General features: G+C 37.2%; 1 long non-coding RNA gene across 1 annotated transcript; it reads left to right on the top strand.

Moving 5' to 3' along the window:
- Positions 1-8773: 8773 nt before the first annotated feature.
- Positions 8774-12448, top strand: LOC306847360. Its single transcript, XR_013782151.1, has 4 exons — positions 8774-9087; positions 9606-9785; positions 10350-10508; positions 11427-12448. It is a non-coding gene; the product is annotated as an uncharacterized lncRNA (long non-coding RNA).
- The last annotated feature ends 4637 nt before the right edge of the window (positions 12449-17085 follow it).

The raw sequence follows: 17085 nt of genomic DNA, 5'->3' as shown, positions 1-17085 counted from the left end.
GTTGAATACTTCAAATGTGAAGTAATTTGTTAATGCAGTTTTTGCTGTGGTTAAAGTAAATTATGGTACGTAATTTTGAATTGATGCTAATGCTCACTAGTTCTCTTGATTCTACATTGGAATGAGGGTGTTGGTCATGTATGCAGCCATATTGCATAGAAAGTTATGATTAATCGCCAGTATGTAAGCCTATTCTATTCTACTGTGCAGTTTGATTTACTCCCAAATGCAGTTTGATTTTTTTTTTTTTTTTTTTTTTTTTTTTAACAATCAAGGCAGTTCTGTGTGCCAATGTGTGTGAAAATGTGAAGTTTTATGTGGATTGTAAACTGCGCATCACTTGTTTGCAAATTGTTAATAAAGTTATGTATTTATGCATATTCTGCCCTGCTGATTTTGTTCAATCGTTGCATTGTATCATCAAGCATTGCTTTCATATTTTATATAACCAGTTCTATGTAAATTCTGTGGTCATGTCCTGAGTTGGTGCTAAACATCAATCATTCAGAACTTGTTCATTCTGAGATGGTTATATAATTCATCTTTATTGATTCTGTTGAGAAATCTCAAATCCTCAATGTTACTAAAACAAAAAAAAGTTGTAATGGTATAGTTTGACCAGTTTTGCATGTAGGATATACTGTGTCACTTTAATTTTTATGATATTAACAAGAAATTAGAATTATGAATCAAATTCCAAATTATATTGTCAGGATGTTTGGTATTAACCGAAATGAAATGTAAATGTCATAAGGCCATGAGGAAAAAAAGTCTAGTGACCCATATTTGGATTAACCAGAATCACTGGGGAACTTCTACATTTTCAGTTCAAATAAAATATTAAATATTAGAATTTTTTTTTTTTTGTTTTTAGCTCACGGTTGAATTAAAATGCTAGTATAAATGATCCTCCAGTGTGTGTGGTCAATTTGTATTTATGTTTTGATCAGTAGTTTTTCTTTTTTAATTTACTAGTAGTAAATATATTCTAAATTAGTAGTAAATATATTTTTCTATTTCTGCATTAATGTGATGCCTCATGTGATGCCTGTCTTCCCCTCACTTGCCATTAGATGGCATGTTCTTCATTTGAAAGAGAAACGTTTTTCAACCATAATCTTAATGTTCCACTCAAAATCAATGCAGTGCCATTTAATGTAGATCTTACACTGCTTCTTTCAAAACCCAATGAGCACATATATATTTTTTTGGCTTTCATATTTACTTTACATGGCTTCCTTTAGTGCTTTGTTGCAAAATGTCCATTATCATTTTCATCTTTTAAAGACATTTCACATAATTTCAGCCCTGGTGACTAAATGTGTAATTTCATATTATTTTTGGGAGTCCCATGGCCATCAGCACAGACAGCATCATCAGAACGAACAGACAGACTTGTTCATCTACAGACATCCTTTAGACTAATGTCTCAGCTTTGAGTCTGTCTGCTCTTTGTCTGCAAGAAGCAGCAGTGAATGGGGCAGACAATCTATGATGTAATTTGTTTTGAGTGGCGCCCCTCTCATCCGCCTGTAGGGGGCACTGTTGAGACACCAAAGAGGGCCCAGACACACTTAACCTAATTCCCCAGTTTTGCTTGCCAGACACTAGGTTCATGGAAAGTCAGATTTTATCAGTTATTCAAATTATAGCATCCATCCAGCAGTTAAAACAAATGGCTGCAGCTGTTCTCATTGGTTATGTGAAAACTGATATTTGTGTGCCCTTGATTAATGCTTCATTCAGCTGCTGCTGTTGTCCACACAGGCTCCGGTGGGAAATTTCAAGCCAGACAGTTGCAAAGCACCCTTTATTTTAGCCCAAGCGCTCGTACAGCCACAGCACCCTGTTGAACTGCCACAAACGATTGTTTTATGTCCTGGAGCATGTCATTCATTCCTCTAAACATGTATAAGTGCTACAGTAAAGCTGGAACGTACACGCAACGTACACGTGCACGCATGCACAGCATACGCTACTCCTCATTCATAAAAGCACACGGCGTGTTTTGATGGATACTGATTGGATGAGGGCTACGCTACGCTGCCATTCGCCGCATCCTATGTGGCCAATCAGAAGCAGGCTGCTCTTCATTCCCTCTGCTCTCTGTTTCAGAGTTTCAGTAGTGAGTCTGACTGCTCAACTAGATCCTTTTTTTTGCCACACTGTGTTTGCAGCAGTGGTCAGAGGTCTGTGGACACTATAAACAAGGATAACGTAATGCTGTAAATCATAAAACACCATATGCATCTGTTTTGAAATCCATCTGCGTAGGTGATCTTATCCAGATTGATTTGCATGCATATTCCCAGTTCAGCACACCATGAAAAGGGTTTGCATGTGCTAAGTGCATTAACGGATACCAAGACAACTGAATGACAGGATGCAAGTGAAACGAACTACTATTGATATAATGTGCTATTTTTTGCTTCTTACTTATTGTTTGCAAGTTTGGTTGAAATTAAAATTTATATCACATTAGAATCCTGTTTTTCAGTATTAGCTGAGTGACAGTTGTTATGACAGGACGCTAGTGAAACTAACTGCTATTGATATATTGTGCTATTTTTTGATTCTTACATCTTGTTTGCAAGTTTCATTGAAATTATAATTTATATAATTCTTTTTTAGTATTTGGCTGTCTCTCTAAGGAAAATTATAATGGTTATCCAGCTGGAAATATGTATTTTTCTTTTGCTTCATTCACAGATGTTTGAGATTTAAACACAGGTGCCTCATTTGTGGACTACATTAGTAGCTGGACAGCTGCTTCTTCAGACTACTGACTGAATGACCACCCAAAATATCACAATCAGAATGAGCTTTATTGGCCAAGTATGTTTACACACAAGGAATTTGTTGTAGTGAGAGAAGCTCCACAGTGCAACAGAAAGACAGCAACAGGACAGGACACAGATAATAAAAGAATAATATACAAATAGGCAATGTACAAAGCAGCAAAAACACAATATATAATATAGACAACTATGTATGTACAGGTCAAGTATGTGCAAATTAGAAAATAAAAATAAAATAAGGGAGTGTTGAATGGATAATGTGTTATAGTTGTGTGTTCCACGTTTATTGTTGAGTGTTCATGAGATGGATTGCCTGAGGGAAGAAACTGTTCCTGTGTCTGGTCGTTCTGGTGCTCAGAGCTCTGTAGCGTCGACCAGATGGTAACAGTTCAAAGAGGGAGTGTGCTGGATGTGAGGGGTCCAGAGTGATTTTACCAGACCTTTTGCTCACTCTGGATAAGTACAGTTCTTGGAGAGTGGGGAGGGTTGTACCAATGATTCGCTCAGCAGTCTGGACTACTCTGTAGTCTTCTGAGGTCAGATTTGGTAGCTGAGCTGAACCAGACAGTTATTGAAGTGCAGAGGATGGATTCAATGATGGCGGAGTAGAACTGTTTCAGTAAGTCCTGTGGCAGGTTGAACTTCCTCAGCTGGCGAAGTAAGTACAACCTCTGCTGGGCCTTTCTGACAATGGAGTCAATGTGAATATCCCACTTCAGGACCTGGGAGATGGTGGTGCCCAGGAATCTGAATGACTCCACTGCAGTCACAGTGCTGTTCATGATGGTGAGTGGGGGGAGAGCAGGGGGGTTTCTCCTGAAGTCCATGATCATCTCCACAGTTTTGAGCGTGTTAAGCTCCAGGTTGTTAAGACTGCACCAGACAGCCAGCTCCTTAACCTCCAGTCTGAAAGCAGACTCGTCACCGTCCTGGATGAGGCCGATCAGTGTGGTGTCATCTGCAAACTTCAGGAGCTTGACAGAGGGGTCTTTAGATGTGCAGTCATTGGTGTAGAGGGAGAAGAGCAGTGGGGAGAGAACGCAGCCCTGAGGAGCTCCAGTGCTGATGGTGCGGGTGCTGGATGTGAATTTACCAAGCTTTACTAACTGCTGTCTGTCTGTCAGGAAGCTGTTGATCCACTGACAGATGGAGGTGGGGACGGAGAGCTGGGTTAGTTTATTCTGAAGGGTTTCCGTGATGATGGTGTTAAAAGCGGAGCTGAAGTCCTTCAGATAAGCCAAAACCAGTCTTTCAAATGATTTCATGGCTACAGGCGGTAGGGCCACAGGTCTGTAGTCATTAAATCCAGTAATTTTGGGTTTCTTTGGGACGGGGATGATGGTGGAGTGTTTGAAGCATGAGGGGACTTCACACAGCTCCAGTGATCTATTGAAGATCTGTGTGAAGATGGGGGCCAGCTGGTCAGCACAGATTTTTAGACAGGCTGGTGACAAACCGTCTGGGCCTGGTGCTTTCCTTCTTTTGTTTTTCCTGAAGACCTGGCACACATCTTCTTCGCTGATTTGAATTGTATGTGTGGGGGAGAGGAGGGTTGCTGGAAGTGTTAATGGTTGTGTGGAGTGGTGTTCAGGGCGGGTGTGGGGTGATTTTTTCAAAACGACAATAAAACTCATTTAAGTCGTCTGCCAGTTGTTGATTCTCCAGAGTGCTGGGGGATGGTGACTTGTAACTGGTGATATCCTTCATACCTTTCCACACTGAAGCAGGATCACTGGAAGATAATTCTTTCCTTAGCTTGTCAGAATAATTCCTCTTTGCCACTCTGATCTCCTTTTCCAGTGTGTATTTGGCCTGTTTGTACAAGACTTTATACGCTTTTCTGTAAGCATCTTCTTTGGCCTGACGGAGCTGTCTGAGTTTTGCAGTGAACCATGGTTTGTCATTGTTGTAGATTAGATGAATTCTGTTAGAAATGCACATATTCTCACAGAAACTGATATGAGATGTTACAGTCTCTGTGAGCTCGTCCAGATCGATGGCAGTGGCTTCATAAACAGACCAATCAGTGAGAGAGAAACAGGCTTGTAGATCCCGCTCTGTTTCATTAGTCCATCTTTTAACAGATCTTAATACAGGCTTTGCAGATTTAAGTTTCTGCTTGTAGGTCGGAATAAGATGAACCAAGCAGTGATCAGACAGTCCTAAAGCTGCTCGGGGAACCGAGTGATATGCGTCCTTTATTGTTGTGTAACAGTGATCCAATAGATTACTGTCTCTGGTGGGACACATGCTGTCTGTATTTTGGCAGTTCACGGGAGAGATTTGCTTTATTAAAGTCCCCGAGAATGATTAAAACAGAGTCTGGGTGTTGTTGTTCTGTGTCTGTGATCAGATCAGCGAGTTTCTGTAAAGCTGTGCTCACGTGCGCTTGCGGTGGAATGTAGACACTTACGAGAATGAACGAGCAGAACTCCCGCGGCGAATAGAACGGCTTGCAGTTAATGATGAGCGTTTCTAGATCTAAACAGCACATCTTCTTTAAAACTGTTACATCTGTACACCACCTCTCATTGATGTAAAAGCACGTCCCGCCGCCGTGCGATTTCCCCGTTGATTCCGCGTCGTGATCTGCTCTGATCAGCTGGTAATTAGGCAGATGAATCGCGCTGTCCAGTATGTCGCCATTTAACCAGGTTTCCGTGAAACACAGGGCAGCAGAGTTAGAAAAATTCTTGTTTGTCCAGGAGAGCAGAAGGAGCTAATCCGTTTTGTTGGGTAGAGAGCGGAGATTCGCCAGATGGTTGCTAGGCAATGCCGTTCGAAATCCGAGCTGACGAAGCTTCATGAGCACTCCGGCTCTCTTTCCCCGTCTGCGCCTCCTGTAGCGTTTGACCAGAGCTACGGCTCCGCTAACTACAATGTCCAGCAAAACGTCCGAAAAATCTAAATCCGGTAAAAGATTTTGTGGTGTGTTCTGCCGAATGTTCAGCAGGTCATCCCTGGTAAAACTGATCGTATTTGAGAAACAAAAAACAGGAAAAACAAACAAAAACAGTACAAACACTGGAGAGCAACGCACAATAGCTGCCATCAGCAGCGCCATCTTGGTTACCCCACATGTTTAGCATTATTTAAAATAAATGGCATGCCTGAGATTTGTTTTAGTTTTTTGGAAATAGTTGTCTGCAGTTATTTGCATAGACATACACAGGCCTTATGTTGTATATACTGAAAAAATATATGCAAAAGTGTGAACTGAATGCAATGTTTTCTGACACATAATTGTGTATTTGTGGTAATAAATTGCATTTTAGTTCATATTTATATGAAATTCATGTAGCTGAACATCATATTGTTTTTTTTGTTGTTTTTTTGGACCCACTTAAGTAGGACTTAAGCACAATTTTATATGTTTTTATAGTTTTGCAAATGTTTAATGTATTGCTAATATTTGGTCTTGTTTCCATTGTCTGGTGAATGTACTGATGAGCATTTTTGGTAAACTAAAATGGACTTTAATGTAATTTCTATTGAAACGTGGTTTCATATATTTAAATATATTTGTAATTACACATTTGTAATGATCAAGTTGCACTTTAGTACATATAATATATATATTAACTTTAAATATTGAAAATCACATTAAAGTTAAGTACTTCACATTAAAATAAGTGAACTTATTTAAAATATTATTAAAACAATTATTGAATTTGACAGTACATTATTACACTTAAATGTATACTTAAATATGTAAAGTGTTTACTTAAAGCTCACTTAGACTTTTATGTAATTAAAATTAGATTATATGTAAGTACAGTTTAAGATCTGAAGTACACTACAAATGCTCATTCAATAGAACCAAGCGTACTTCTTTTCACAAGGGATTTTATAAAGTTGTTTGGTTGACATTCATTGATACGGATGTCAGGACACGTCTTTCCTCCAGATTGCCTCTGTTTGCCTATTGAACTTACATCAAATTGTTTAATTATTTATGTTTGATATGTATATAAGAACCATACCGTCACAGTGCAGGCAGTTCAGTGATGGGTAATTAATCAGACGGAATTGTCTGTAGTCAAGGAGAATGTGTGTGATTGATCCAGATGGTTTAATTTCCAGATGGAAATAAAAGAAGGTATTCTCATGAGTGAATATACTGTTTGTGTAGTAGATATCACTCTTTTTGATGGCTCTACAGGATATATCATAATACATACTCATGCAACATGACAATATTCACCTATCGTATTTGCTGCATACATTTTTTTGTTGTTGTTGTTGTGTACTGAAAATAACCGGATAGCAACCTTAAATTCTGACATTCTGTCATTGTTTGAAGCCTATATGATTTACTTCTGTGGGACACTGAAGATATTTTGAAGAACATTGGGGTTTAAACATCATTGCATCCCACTGATTTTTATTGTATGGACACAAATATGCGAATATGTTTTTCAAAATATCTTTATTGTTCTTTGATGACAGAATTGACATTTTTGGGTAAACTGAACATTAGAAAATAATTGAAATAATACGTTAAATAAACAAGATAATGAATAGTTCACCCAAAAATGAAAAGTTAGTCCATCCTAGATGTAGATGAGTTTGGAAGAATTTATTATGGACCAGTATTTTGTCCATAAACAACAGTTTACAATTAAAACATGTTTGTTACAAACACGCAGCTTTTCACTTCACAAGATGTTAACTGATGGACTGGAGTGGTGAGGATCACACGTTTCATTATTGAGATGTTTTGTTATCAGCTATTTGTCCAAATCTGTTGATCTCTGATGAAGAAACAAAGTCATTTACATCTTGAATTGACAGAGGGGGAGCAAATTTTCATTTTTGGATGAACTATTCCTGTGACATATCCTGAAATAGAATCATAATTTTGTACTGAATGATTTTATTGGCACAATCTTCTCACAAGAGAAATTATACTGTCTGATTCTGAAGAATGACTGTTGATCTTACTGGCTTGACTTATTGAGTCCATAGGAGTTTTTTATTATTATTATTTATTTTTTATCAGGATTCCTATTGTAATGAATTATAAGCAAACTAATGGTGAGATATGAAAACAATTATTTGCATATTCCTACACTAACATCCTTACTGCATTAACACAGACTAAATAGGAGCATTAACTACATCTTTTAAAGTAGAACCCCAGACGTTTGGCACATTGGCTTGGTTCTTTCATGCACTGACCCCAGCCGTCGGGATGAGGTAATGTGTGCCCCCTACATAAGCGGCAGCCAGTGACCGCCACTTTAAATTGGCTTGCCGCAGATATGCAGTGCTGCCCTGGTGAGCAGCCAGTTTGTAATGTTGGAACAGCACATGGCTGCTACACTCTCAGAAAAAAAGGTACCGCGGAGGTACAATTTTGTTCCTAGGGGAACAAAAAATATAATGGTACCTTTAAAGGTCCACAATAGGTACTTAGGGTACAATTTTGTTCCCAAAACGAGTTATAAAGGTACAACTTTTCAGATTCAGATGTGAAAGGTACATTTTTGTACCTTGGAATTATTTGAATTTTTATTTATATATTTATTTAAAGTTTAGACCCAATTAGAGTAGGCCTAACTGTGTTTTTGTTGTTGTTGTTTATTAATTTAATGTGTGTGAACTCATGATAACATCAAGACACTATATTAAATTACTTTAAAATACCTTCTCAAACCGTGTACGAAAGCCTACAACCACTTGTCTCCTACCTGTAAAATGAGACAGATATAATTAACAAACAATAATAATGAAATATTTTGAATAACTGTAAATGTTTTTTGTTGTAATGTTGTAATATTATAGTCTTTCGTCAGTTTTTATATGTTTTTTTTTTTTTTTTTACTTTAAAATTTTGACCTTTGCATTATTTTAAGACGCTGAATGAAATTTGGAATAGCCTAAGGACAGTGCGGAATGGCAACATTTATTTATTAAAACTTGCTTATGCAGACGTTATCGCTTTAAGAAAATTTCCCTTGCTTGGCTTGCTTGAGTCGTTCGTTCAGTTGAGGCCGGCGATTGAGTTTGCCAGCTGCTCTGACAGAATCTCCTACGGTTTTCAACGCTGAGTCTGTTTTGGAGAAAACATTTCTCAGGTAAATTCGGAATAATGTTATATAATCTTATTTTTACACGCGTGACTCAATGTTCAGTTGATTTTGTCTAACTTTGTGCTCCCTTGCTCTAAGCCCGCGAAAAGTGCTTTCGTCATTTGGCCTGCGGGATGGAGCTGGCTAGGATGTCTACAGCACACTTAATAAAGGAGTTAATACAGTTTGGCATCGAAGTCACAAAAAAATCGAAGGTGAGTATTCTGTAACATTTTTAAAACGTTTTGAGTGTTTTCTTGAGGATTTTCTAGTGTAAAGTGACGTCCAATTAACTTATCCGTGATCTTTTTATCGGCCTCTCATAAGTTACCTTGTTGCTTAAATAATAATAACTATGGCCGCCACTTAATATATTTGCAATATTAACAACTGTACAGTAATTAGTGATTAACGTTTTACATTTGCATACAATTTTTCCCGCCTTTGCTAGTATGACTACATTTTGTAATAGGCGCAGGAGTTGCCCAACGAACTCAATAGGGAACTCGTTATATGCGGCCATTTTGTGTTTAGACGGCAAAGCAAGTGATTAATTAAGTAAAAGGACAGCACCAAAATTAATATTTATTTGTTACAAACATGGGAGTAGATGTTTATGCGGGGAATATTTATCCTTTTAATAAAATATGAATTCGTCCCCCACATTTTTTTCCCAGGTAAGTTAGGTGTGTTCTCTTAGGTGTGTTCACTTCTCTTACTTTTTATGTTATAGACAATGATGTGGATGGAGAGACTGTTGACATTGGACTGACCGAGTCAATGATTTCATTCCTCTTTGAGGGATCATTTAAAAACAAGCAAAATTCCATCGATTTGTTCAGCAAATGAAGGAGACAGTGACATTAACTCTTGAACCTGTGCCTGTAGAATGCCAGTCATCAGCTGGAGCAAGGTAATTGCTGGTTAATAATGTTTAATTTGTTTCAGAGACCTATTCTAAAAGCAAATCTTAAAAATAACTAGGTAATTTCCCCATGCCTCCCTACATAGCCTATTACTTTACTGTACTACTACTAGTACTTAGTTTATCAATTTCTTGCATCTGTAACAATGTATTAGAGGCTCTGAAATTTCAGCCATTTTCTTTGTCAAAAATATCAAGAGAAAGTACTACTTGAGCAGATAAGATAACAGAAACTTTGACATTGAGGAAAAACAGTGCACAGACTCAGCCCAGTGTGCTCAGAATTTTTGGTGCATCACTATTTATGTTTACTGTATAATTATTTATTAGGTTACCACAGTGTATGAATTGACAACTAAGATGATCAAGTAAAGGGTAGGGCACACATTGTAAATAAAACTTGTTTGGTAAAAATCTGACGTTAGTGATGTTGTTGTTTGTTTTATTAATTTGTCTTTTCAGTACTGAAACTGGTACTTTACAGTATTTGTACTATTTTATGTATACCTGCAACATTGCGATATCTGATTATTACTTCTCGTTTTGCCATAGTAAAATCAGCCCGACAACAGCTTTTCCTGCAGTTTTCGAAGTTCCGAAGTTTCCATTTGATGTTCAGGCCAAGTTGGACCGAAAAGAATGCCAACTAACATCATCAGAACGAATCAAAATTGTTATAACGTTGTATGAAAGCATGGCTCAGTACAAAATGTAAGTATTTCTCATTTTAATCGCTTACATTCAATTTTAACCATTTAATTCAGTTTACCCAAAAATGGAAATTCTGTCATCAATTACTCACCCTCATGTCATCCCAAACATGCAAATCCCTTCGTTCATCTTCGCAACACAAATTAAGATATTTTTAAAGGAATCTGAGAGCTCTCTGGCCCTCCATAGACAGCAAGGATATTACCACGATCAACGCACAGAAACGTAGCAAAGACATTGGTAAAATAGTGACATCAGTGGTTCAACTGTAATTTTACTAAGCTACGAGAATACTTTTAGTGTGCAAAGAAAACAACAACATAATTTCCCTGAGTTACCTTATTCTGCCATTTTGGAGAATACCCCAGAATGTAATTAGCGTTCTTTACGTTCAGTAGATAACACGCGCATGCTGAATGCAAACAACGCTGATTACGTTCTGGGGTATTCTCCAAAATGGCAGAATAAGGTAACTCAGGGAAATTATGTTGTTGTTTTCTTTGCACACTAAAAGTATTCTCGTAGCTTAGTAAAATTACAGTTGAACCCCTGATGTCACATGTACTATTTTAACAAACTCCTTGCTACGTTTCTATGCGTTGACCATGGTAATATCCTTGCTGTCTATGCAGGATCAGAGAGCTCTCAGATTTCATCAAAAATATCTTAATTTGTGTTCTGAAGATGAACAAAGGTTTTACAGGTTTGGAACAATGTGAGGGTGAGTAATTAATGACAGAATGTTCATTTTTTGGGTGAACTAACTCTTTGAACTGTATTTATTGTGGCCACATACAAATGGGTGAATAATAATTATCTTAGACTATGCATGTCAGTTTTCTCTACATCAGTTTAGTCATCTGCTGAGAAAATTTGACTGATATAGAATCTGTTTCTGTTTTGTGTTTTGTCATTTAGAGGGAACCATCTTTGCCATATCCAACTGTTCAAGTACAAGAGACCACTGACTGGAAAACTGTGTTTACAAGAAGAGTCACTGCAGTCATCAAAGTTGATGCGATCGAGATCTGCCGGGCGAGCGGTGTGGATGAAGGGGCTCTTGCAGCATTTTTTGCTTATTTCGTCTTCAATTTGACATCCATCTCATTTGACGAACACCCTGATGTTTCTTCAGCGGTATGTTTTGAAACTTACTGTGGATGGAGACAAGCCGCTTCCTACCCCAGTTACCAGACTAATAAACCTTTTACAGTAAGATCAGCAAAAATGCCCCACCTGTTCATTTGCCCTAAATGTTCTCGAAGAAACAGTGTTACAACAGACTACAACTACGATTACTGACCCTCTGCCTCTTCTTGATGAGGTTGAGGAAGAATGTACTACTGATGTTGCTTTTTCAGCACCCCCAAACATGAATGAGCTCTTGCAGCAATTTAAAGAGAACCTTTTTGCCTTCATGTTGAAATGCAGAGAAAAAAATCACTTGCCTCAGTCAGTACAGCAAGAAATTTTGGATGATGTTAATTTCCTGTTTAGTTTTTTCAAAGAGAACTATGATGAATTTCTTGCATATCACCTAGAAAAAATGGCTTTGATCTTGATACATTAGATAGATACATACAGTGTTGATGACAAGTTATTTATTACCATTAGATATTCTTGCTGAAGACAAACTGCTGTAAACTTCACAATGTGCAGTAGCATTTAAGGTATATATCAATGTTAAACAGGACTTTTTTTGTATTTGTCCAGTTGAATTTGTAATGATTGCACAGTGGACAATTTCTTGTACACCTATTACATTTTTAAAAAGTTGTACTGTTTTAAATGGCTGTTTTATACTTAGTGTGTTTGTTAAATGGTCTGATGAGTTTTTAATTTTCATTGAGAGTTTTTTCTTGACACACCTGCTGTTATGAGATGTAATGAATTACTTCTTTTAAATAGAACATTTCTAAATAAAATTGTATTTGTTAGCCAATGTATCTATTGTTTTTTTTTGTTTGGTTTTTTTGCATGCATGCATGAACAAGGCCACCAAAAGAATGAAGATGGTTGGGACAGTAACCTGAGGATGCTTTTAACAAGGTACACTTTTTTGCCTTCATTGCAGTGCGTACAAATGTTCCTTGAGGTACAAAATTGCCCCTTAAATGGTACAAAGCTAGAAGGTACAATGTTGTACCTCTGACTAGAGGTACAAAATTGTACCCTTCAGGGTACCACCCCAGTGACGGCCACTTGTACCTTAAAAGGTACAGTTTTGTACCTTTCTTTCTGAGAGTGTACCCGCTAGTGACAAACTCAGTCCATTTCATATGGTGTTAATGCAAAATTAATGTAACATTTGTTGAAGGTAGCACCTTCTTTTAAGAAATGACAGACCAGCTGCTGTCTGCGTAATGCTCCAGTTGCACCAACACAGACAGAGGCACCTGAACTTCCTTGCTACCCCACCTGCAAACTGCAGATACCGTGTGAGGACGGAGCAGTAGGTTCCAGAAGTGGTTCCAGAAGTGGTCCCAGGTCTGGTCATTTGCATACCATTTGCATATAGTTGCCCCCCAAAGCCGTTTGGTAATGTCAAGAGGCCAAATTAACTAGTTTTCGGTTTGCATCTCATTTGCATGGAAGCTGCTTAACCGAGGTTGCTCTGCTAGGTGACCTTAATTGCCTTCGTCCTTGTGCAGGGAGAAAGCAGCCTCTGATTGCAATTAATTTCATTAAGGAAAGTATCATTATGACCCAGAGAATACATTTGCATGCTGTCAGGATGGGGATGTGCAAGCTGTTCCCAATCAAGTCGCGTTTTGCATGTGTAGATGTTCTGTCATACTTTTCGTAAGGATGAAAAATTAGGACAGGCTATGATGAGTGTTGCCTTCATCAGCGCGATCAATCTCAATCAGAAAAGAAGCAGATTCATTCATTACATTAGCAGGGGAGGTTCATAGTTTTGCCATGTTAAACGGTCTGCTTTTGCCACAGGTTAATGTGATGGTCTAGTGTCTTCACTGTCTGAAGATAAAGCACATAGGGCTGGGTGAAAAGGAAATTAACTCATTTTAAATGTTTAGCGAGCACATTTTAAGAAAGCTTTCAGATTATTTAAACCTTTGTGTAAATAGTGGGATCCAAAAGTTTGATATTATTTAAACCTGTAATATATACAGTGCCCTCCATAAGTATTGGAACAGTAAAGACAAAATTGCTCTATTGGCTGTGGAGTCAAGACATTTGCAAATATGTTTAAAAGATGAATATGAGACAAAACTACATAATGTCACATTTTATTAGACATGTTTTACCAAATAAAAAGAACAGTACTTTTAGAGTTCATCCCACTCATTGATGTGAGCATAAGGACAGTTGAACATAAGGCAGATATAAAAGATTAAAAGCTATTATTTAGTTGCAGATCCCTTGCGCACAATCACAGCAGTGAGTCTGTGACCCATAGACATCACCAGACTCTTGCTCTCATCCTTTGAAATACGTTTCCCAGCCTTTAATGCAGCCAATTCCAATTGTTACTTGTTTTGGGGAGTTTCTGCCTTTACTCTCCTCTTCAGCTGGTGATAGTCATGTTCAATCGGATTTAAATCTGGAGATTGACTTGGGCAATCTAAGACTTTCCATTTCTTTGCCCTTATAAATTCCTTGACTGAACTGGCAGGGTGTTTTGGGTCATTGTTCTGATGCAATATGAAGCACTTCCCAATGAATCGGGTGGGACTTTCTTGAATATTGGTAGGCAAGATGGTTTTGTACCCTTCCAAATTCATTCTGCTCCTGTCATCATACATTAAGTCATTAGTAAAGTTGAGAGGGCCTGTTCCAGAGACAGCCATGCATGCCCATGCCATGACACCACCTCCACCATGCTTTTCAGATGAGGCTGTATGCTTGGGATCTTTGGCAGTTCCCATTTTTCTCCACAATTTTGCTTTCCCATCACTTAGGTTCATCTTTGTCTCTTCGGTCCATAAACACAGTTCCAAAACTCTTCTGGCTCACATTTGTGCTTTTTTGCAAACTCTAATCTTGCCTTTCTATTTTTGGTGTTGGTCAGAGGTTTGTATCTTGCTGTGTAGCATCTGTAATTCTGTGTCAAAGTCTCCTGAGGACAGTAGATTGTCAGAACATCACCCCAGCTTTCTGGAAGTTGTTGGTGATTTTACAGACACTTCTTTTAGGGTTAATTTTCACAGCTTTTATGATTTGTCTGTCATCAACTACTGTTGTTTTCTCAGCTGATCAGGTCGTTGTTGGTTGCTGGTGTCGCTGGTGGTTTCCAAACTCTTGATTTCTCCATGCCCTTTGTTTTTGCTAGAGCTCTAACTGACTTCCTCTTTTCTTTTAGCATCCAAATCACTTGCTTTTCTCTCAAAGTCAGCTCCCTCGGTTTGTGTGTGTCATCATCGAGCGCAAGATTCAGAATGCAGAAGTAATGGATACAACTGATACGACACATTCCCTGCTTTTAATATCTGAAGAATTAATGCAACAGGACAGCTGATCACTTAGAAAGACCTGTGAGGCAACTGTTCCAATACTTATGCTCATATCAGATAGAGAGATGAAACTCTAAAAGTGCTGAACTTCTTAGCTGGTAAAACATGTATGTGTTGAATCACCCAATAATAAAATGTGACATTCTGTAGTTTTGTCTCATATTCATCTTGTAATCATATTTATATTGACTCTACAGCCAACAGAGCAATTTTGTCTTCACTGTTCCAATACTTTTGGAGGGCACTGTATATATATATATATAAAACGGGGATGCACCGATGTATCGACCGCCGATATTTACCGGCCAATATTTATCGGCCAATATTTGATTATTTTAAAGTCATTGGCATATCGGAAATTGCATGAAAAGGGCCGATACCAATGGTTTATTAATTAACTGCATGAAGACAATGAGTTGCATGCAAGTCTGTTGCGTGATCCAACATTTTTCTCTGGGCAAAATAATTAAATACTTGCCAAAACAAAATAAAATCTGTACAAAATATTTTTTGTCAGATGGCATAGTACAGCCTATGCAAATATGACGCAGACGCATCCAGCGAGTGAAATGCCCGTGCTCATCTGTAAATTCATCATAGCAATGGCAATACCCTGGTATTAATTTATCTGAGGATGTCACGAATCGCCAAGCATTAAGCCTACATTTAAGTGAAAATGTAATATGCAGCTTTTTGTGTGTTTGAAACCAGCAAAAAATGGCAGGATAGTGTAGACCAACGGATTCACACAAGGTCACATCAGATCACACACCTGCAGCGCATCTGTGAATGGAGAAAACAGAATAAAACTATATAGGCTACATAAAAAGGAATATAGGCCTATTACACAAAATATATTTAACTTAAATCATTAACAGATTAACAAAACAAAAGAAAAAAAAATGTTCTGAGTTTCGGCTAATTGTAACAAGCTCCAAAGTTCACGGAAAGGAAACCGAGAAGTTTCCTTTATTTTGCATAAGCTTTACAGTTTTGAATGATGTGTTGCTTCTATTTGTATGACCAACCAGCGTTGGTATGACCATAAATTATGGAGTAAAAGTTGGGAAAACAATGCAGTGATCGCATCGGCGTCTCACACGCACATACAACATATTTTTGCTAACTTGACATCGCAGCCTGTTCATTATCAAAATAAAATACAGTTAAAGAAGCATAAAAAGTTACACTGCTCATAGCATTCCGTAGTACAGGCTGGGAGACCAGCTGAAACCAGCTACTTCCAGCTTAAACCAGCTAAGACCAGCCAACCAGCTTAGGCTGGTTTTAGCTGGCTGCTGCAGAGGAACGCAGGAATAAAAACGTTCAAATACCGATTCTGCTCGGAGTGAACCGATAGATTTTTATTTTTATTTTTAAGCCCTGCTTTATGCAGTTGACCAATATCGGTATTGGTATCGGAATCAGCCAATAGTTGTTTGTTAAAATCTGTATCAGTATTGGCCAAAACAAATCCTATCTGTCCATCCCTAATATATATAGAATTTGATTCCAAGAACAGAACAAGGACAAAATGTTTAATGATGAATATAATATAATTTAGTTTATTTCAGTACAATTCAATCAAAAATGCATATTAATTCTAATTATATATATATATATATATATATATATATATTCATTATAAATGTATTTGTTTCAGTGTATTTTTTGAAACATTTTCACTGAGATAAATTTATTAATGAATACATTTTATAACTTCACTCATATTATTATGCTATTATTATATAATACAATTCTTAATTAATATAGACTTTTTCAGATTTAATATACATTTTCATTATAAATGTGTTGTATATTTATATATATATTTTTTATTATTCAACTTTTTAGTGTTATTGCTATGCTGATAACATTCTACATTTTATAATAATGCATAATACTAATTCTGTGTAATTCTGGTTTTTACTGTATTACTTCTTGATTGTATACTACTTTGATACAACATTTGTTGTTTTAAACAAATAAACAAACTTGAACACACACACACACACAATATATATATATATATATATATATATATATATATATATATATATATATGTATATGTATGCTTTTTTTAATAAGAAAAATGCTATAC

This window comes from Barbus barbus (assembly GCF_936440315.1).
Source record: "Barbus barbus genome assembly, chromosome: 27".
NCBI classification, from domain to species: domain Eukaryota; kingdom Metazoa; phylum Chordata; class Actinopteri; order Cypriniformes; family Cyprinidae; genus Barbus; species Barbus barbus.
The sequence above is the reverse complement of the archived record's forward strand: the minus strand, read 5'-3'. Positions and strand labels throughout refer to the sequence as shown.